The 5,849-nt window shown below is 43.7% G+C and overlaps 1 pseudogene; it reads right to left on the bottom strand.

The window, feature by feature from the left end:
* Nucleotides 1-2,576: 2,576 nt before the first annotated feature.
* LOC119841967 lies at nucleotides 2,577-3,470 on the bottom strand (annotated as a pseudogene).
* Nucleotides 3,471-5,849: the final 2,379 nt, after the last annotated feature.

Genomic DNA, 5,849 nt, shown 5'->3' with positions numbered 1-5,849 from the left:
ATTGCAGAGCCATTGCCCATTATCTTTGAAAACTCATGGCAATCGGGGGAGATCCCGGATGATTGATTCAAACTGGAGCAGGTACAGAGAAGGGCTACTAGGATGATCCGAGGAATGGAAAACTTGTCTTATGAAAGGAGACTTAAGGAGCTTGGCTTGTTTAGCCTAACTAAAAGAAGGTTGAGGGGAGATATGATTGCTCTCTATAAATATATCAGAGGGATAAATATAGGAGAGGGAGAGGAATTATTTAAGCTCAGCACCAATGTGGACACAAGAACAAATGGGGATAAACTGGCCACCAGGAAGTTTAGAATTGAAATCAGACGAAGGTTTTTAACCATCAGAGGAGTGAAGTTTTGGAATAACCTTCCAAGGGAAGCAGTGGGGGCAAAAGATCTATCTGGTTTTAAGATTCTACTCGATAAGTTTATGGAGGAGATGGTATGATGGGATAATGGGATTTTGGTAAGTAATTGATCTTTAAATATTCAGGGTAAATAGGCCAAATCCCCTGAGATGGGATATTAGATGGATGGGATCTGATTTACTATAGAAAATTCTTTCCTGGGTATCTGGCTGGTGAATCTTGCCCATGTGCTCAGGGTTTAGCTGATTGCCATATTTGGGGTCGGGAAGGAATTTTCCGCCAGGGCAGATTGGAGAGGCCCTGGAGGTTTTTTTGCCTTCCTCTGTAGCATGGGGCATGGTTGACTTGAGGGAGGCTTCTCTTCTCCTTGAAGTTTTGAACCATGATTTAAGGACTTCAATAGCTCAGACATGGGTGAGGTTTTTCATAGGAGTGGGTGGGTGACGTTCTGTGGCCTGCGCTGTGCAGGAGGTTGGACTAGATGATCAGAATGGTCCCTTCTGACCTTAGTATCTATGAATCTATGAATCTATGATTGGAAAAAGGCAAATATAGTGCCCATATTTAAAAAAGGGAAGAAGGAGAATCCGGGGAACTACAGACCAGTCAGCCTCACCTCAGTCCCTGAAAAAATCATGGAGCAGGTCCTCAAGGAATCCATTTTGAAGCACTTGGAGGAGACGAAGGTGATCAGGAACAGTCCACATGGATTCACCAAGGGCAAGTCATGCCTCACCAACCTGATTGCCTTCTCTGATGAGATAACTGGTTCTGTGGATATGGGGAAAGCGGTGGACTTGATTTAGCAAACTTTTGATACAGTCTCCCACAATATTCTTGCCAGCAAGTTAAAGAAGTATGGATTGGATGAATGGACTATAAGGGGAATAGAAAGCTGGCTAGATCATCAGGCTCAACGAGGAGTGATCAACGGCTCAATGTCTAGTTGGCAGCCAGTATCAAGAGGAGTGCCCCAGGGGTCAGTCCTGGGGCCGGTTTTATTCAATATCTTTATTAATGATCTGGAGAATGGTGTTGACTGCACCCTCAGCAAGTTTGCAGATGACACTAAACTGGGATGAGTGATAGATACACTGGAGGATAGGATACAGAGGGACCTAGACAAATTAGAGGATTGGACCAAAAGATATCTGATGAGGTTCAACAAGGACAAGTGAAGAGTCCTGCACTTAGGACGGGAGAATCCCATGCACTGCTACAGACTAGGGACTGAGTGGCTAGGCAGCAGTTCTGCAGGAAAGGACTTGGGGATTACAGTAGATGAGAAGCTGGATATGAGTCAAAAAGAAAAGGAGTACTTGTGGCACCTTAGAGACTAACAAATTTATTTGAGCATAAGCTTTCGTGAGCTACAGCTCACTTCATCGGATGCATATGAGTCAACAGTGTGCCCTTGTTGCCAAGAAGGATAACAGCATATTGGGCTGCATTAAAAGGAGCATTGCCAGCAGATAGAGGGAAATGCTTATTTCCCTCTATTCAGCACTGGTGAGGCCACATGTGGAGTACTACGTCCAATTTTGGGTCCTCCACTACAGAAAGGATGTGGACAAATTGGAGAGAGTCCAGTGGAGGGCAACGAAAATGATTTGGGGGGCTGGGGCACATAATGTATGAGGAGAGGCTGAGGGAACTGGGATTATTTAGTCTGCAGAAGAGAAAAGTGAGGGGGGATTTGATAGCAGCCTTCAACTCCCTGAAGGGGGGTTCCAAAAAAGATGGAGCTTGGCTGTTCTCAGTGATGGCAGATGACAGAACAAGGAGCAACTGTCTCAAGTTGAAGTGTGGGAGGTCTAGGTTGGATATCAGGAAATACTATTTCACTAGGAAAGTGGTGAAGAATTGGAATGCGTTACCTAGGGAGGTGGTGGAATCTCCATCCTTTGAGGTTTTTAAGGCCATGCTTGACAAAGCCTTGGCTGGGATGATTTAGTTGGTGTTGGTCCTGCTTTGAGCAGGGGGTAGGACTAGATGACCTCCTGAGGTCTCTTCAAACCCTAATCTTCTATGATTCTATGAGTCTATGAATTGCACTAGTGGAACAGAGATCAGAATCAGAACTGTTTTTGTGGAAACTATTTGGTCCTGGAAATAATTGACATCAATAAGAAGATGCTAATTGAGCAAACTTTTATTAGAGGAATGCAGAAAATTAACTTTTGATGAATTACCTCCACCCAGTCAGTCACCTCAGGGCAGCTTTTATCTCCTTGTTCCTCAGGCTGTAGATAATTGGATTCATGATTGCCGGCAATACGGAATAGAGAACAGTCACAACGAGATCCAGACCTGATGTAGAGTGGAGGTGGGTTTCAGGTAGGCAAAGACACCAGTGCAAACAACCAAGGAAACTACAGTGAGGTGAGGGAGGCAGGTGGAGAAGGCTTTATGCTGGCCTTGCCCAGAGGGGATTCTCAGCACTGTGATGAAGATTGAACGTATGTCACAATGATAAAAACAAAACAGCCTAAGATTAAACACGAACTAAAGGCAAGAACCCCCAATTCGCTCAGATAGGAATCAGCACAGGCTAGCTTGAGCAGCTGGGGGATTTCATAGAACTGATCCACCATGTTGCTGCCACAGGTCAATGCAAATGTGTTCCCAGTGTGTAGCGCAGAGTAGAGAACCCCACTGATCCAGGCGCTGGCTGCCATTCGGACACAAGCTCCCCTGTTCATCACTCTCTCATAGAGCAGCGGTTGGCAGATAGCAACATATCCATCATACGCCATGATGGCGAGAAGGCAAAAATCTGCTGGCTCCAAGAAGAGAAGGAAAAAGATCTGGGGAACATATCCATCATAGGAAATCAACCTGGTGTTCATGAGGGAATTGGCCATGTATCTGGGGATGGGGACACAGATGGAGCCGAGGTCTAGGACAGCCAGATTCATTAGGAAGAAGTACCTGAGGGAGCAAAGGTAGTGATCACAGGCTATGGCCATGAAGATAAGAAGTTTCCCCATCAGGGCATGCCAGGGATGCCTAGAAACACCACAAAGTGAAAAATCTGCAACTTCCGAAAGTTAGAGAATCCCAGGAGAAGGAACTTGGTCACGGTGGTTCGATTGGACATTTTATTTCTCAGGACATTGTGTGATGGCTGCCGGAGGGGGACAAGAGCAAGAGGATTAGATCAAATAACTCTCCTATTGTGAGAACCACCTTAATTTCCTTGAGTTAAACCCTGGGAGCTTGTGAAGATTGGCCTAACAGGGAATGGGGGGAGTGGAGGGGAACAGCCCACTGACTCCAGTGGAGTTACTCCTGGTTTACATTGGGGTGAGAGAAAATAGAATCAGCGCAATGGAACTCAATGGATTTACTTCAGTTTACACCAGGGTGAGGGACAGGAGAATTGGGTCCAATTGCTTTTGAGGATCTTGTATATCTCTGTTACCCAGAGGCGGGTGAGCTCTGGATAATGGAGTATAAATGGTACAATCCTCAGTGTGCTGAGGGGAATCTGGGAAATAATTGGCCAGATTCTGTTGTCAGGTGTATAAATGGCCATGAAATTACTACCCAGTTATACTGCTCTAAATGGGAACAGCACCTATCATGGAGGTGAATGAGCCCAGTCGCAATCATAGAATCACCAGACTGGAAGAGACCGTGAGAGGTCATCGAGTCCAGTCCCCTGAACCCAAGGCAGGACTAAGTATTATCTAGACCCTCCCTGACAGGTGTTTGTCTAACCTGCTCTTAAAAACCTCCAATGACAGAGATTCCACAACCTCCCTAGGCAATTTATTCCAGTGATTAACCACCCTGACAGGAATTTTTTCTTAATTTCCAACCTAAACCGCCCTTGCTGCAATTTAAGCCCATTGCTTCTTGTCCTATCCTCAGAGGTTAATGAGAACAACATTTCTCCCTCCTTCTTGTAACCACCTTTTATGTACTTGAAAACTGTTGTCATGTCCCCCCTCAGTTTTGTCTTTTCCAGACTAAACAAACCCATTTTTTTCAATCTTCCTGCATAGCTCATGTTTTCTAGACCTTTAATCGTTTTTGTTATTCTCCTCCAGACTTTCCCCAATTTGTCCACTTCTTTCCTGAAATGTGGCACCCAGAACTGGACACAATACTCCATCCAGTTAAGGCCTAATCATTGCGGAGTAGAGCAGAGGAATTACTTCTTGTGTCTTGCTTACTACGCTCCTCCTAAGCCATCCCAGAATGATGTTTGGGTTTTGTGCAACAGTGTTACACAATTGACTTATATTTAGCTTGTAATCCACAGATCCCTTTCCCAGTACTCCTTCCTAGGCAGTCATTTTGCATTTTGTATGTGTGCAACTGATTGTTCCTTTCTAAATGGAATACTTTGCATTTGTCCTTATTGAATTTCATTCTATTTACTTCAAACCAGTTTGTCCAGATCATTTTGAATTTAAATCCTATCCTCCAAAATAGATAGATAGATAGATAGATAGATAGATAGATAGATAGATGTACCAAAAAACTAATAGAAAGAGAAAAGTACAAACAAACAGATAAGGCATGCAGAAATAACAACAAACAAATGCATACAGAGGGAAAAGTGACAACCAGCTGTCATAAATATAAAGAAAACAGTAGCATAAAATCCGTCCTTGGCAGCTGTACTGAATCACTTTACCTGTAAGGGGTTAAGAAGCTCAAATCACCTAGTTGGCACCTGACCAGAAGGACCAATGAGGAAAGAAGATACTTTCAAATCTGGGCAGGGGAGATTTGTTTGTGTCTCTCTTTGTTTGTTCCCTCTCCGGATGGAGGGAGAGACCAAGCAGGTACAACATCTCCTGAAAACATACCTTGAATGATCCATCTAAAATCACAAAAATTGTAAGTAAGTCAAGGAAATGTGTAGGTTATCTTTTGTTTTGGCTTGTGACTTTTCCTATGCTACAAAGGTAGTTTTATTCCTGTTTTTGTAACTCTGAAGCTGAGTCCAGAAGGGAGTCCACTGTGTTTTAAATCTTTTTAATACCCTGTAAAGTTACCTCCCATCCTGATTTTGCAGGTGTGATTCTTTTATTTTTTCCTTATAATAAAGTTCTTCTTTTAAGAACCTGACTGATTTTAAGGAGTACTTGTGGCACCTTAGAGACTAACAAGTACTCCTTTTCTTTTTGTGGGTACAGACTAACATGGCTGCTACTCTGAAACCTGATTGATTTTAGTGTCCTAAAGATAAGGGATCTGGTCTATACTCACATTGCTAAGGCAATTAGTTGGTATATTATTCTCAAGCCTCCCCAGGAAAGGGGGTGAAGGGCCTTGGGGGAATATTTTGGAGGGATAGGGATTCGAAGTGACCTGCCCCTAAATTTTTGTGTAAATTACTTGGTGGTGGCAGCAATACCGCCCAAGGACAAGGAAATAAATTTGTGCCTTGGGGAAGTTTTTAACCTAAGCTGGTGAATATAAGCTTAGGGGGTCTTTCATGTGAGTCCCCACATCTGTACCC

This window comes from Dermochelys coriacea, chromosome 13, assembly GCF_009764565.3.
Source record: "Dermochelys coriacea isolate rDerCor1 chromosome 13, rDerCor1.pri.v4, whole genome shotgun sequence".
In the NCBI taxonomy this organism is placed as follows: domain Eukaryota; kingdom Metazoa; phylum Chordata; order Testudines; family Dermochelyidae; genus Dermochelys; species Dermochelys coriacea.
Note: the sequence above shows the minus strand (reverse complement) of the source record. Positions and strands in the feature narration are given on the sequence as shown.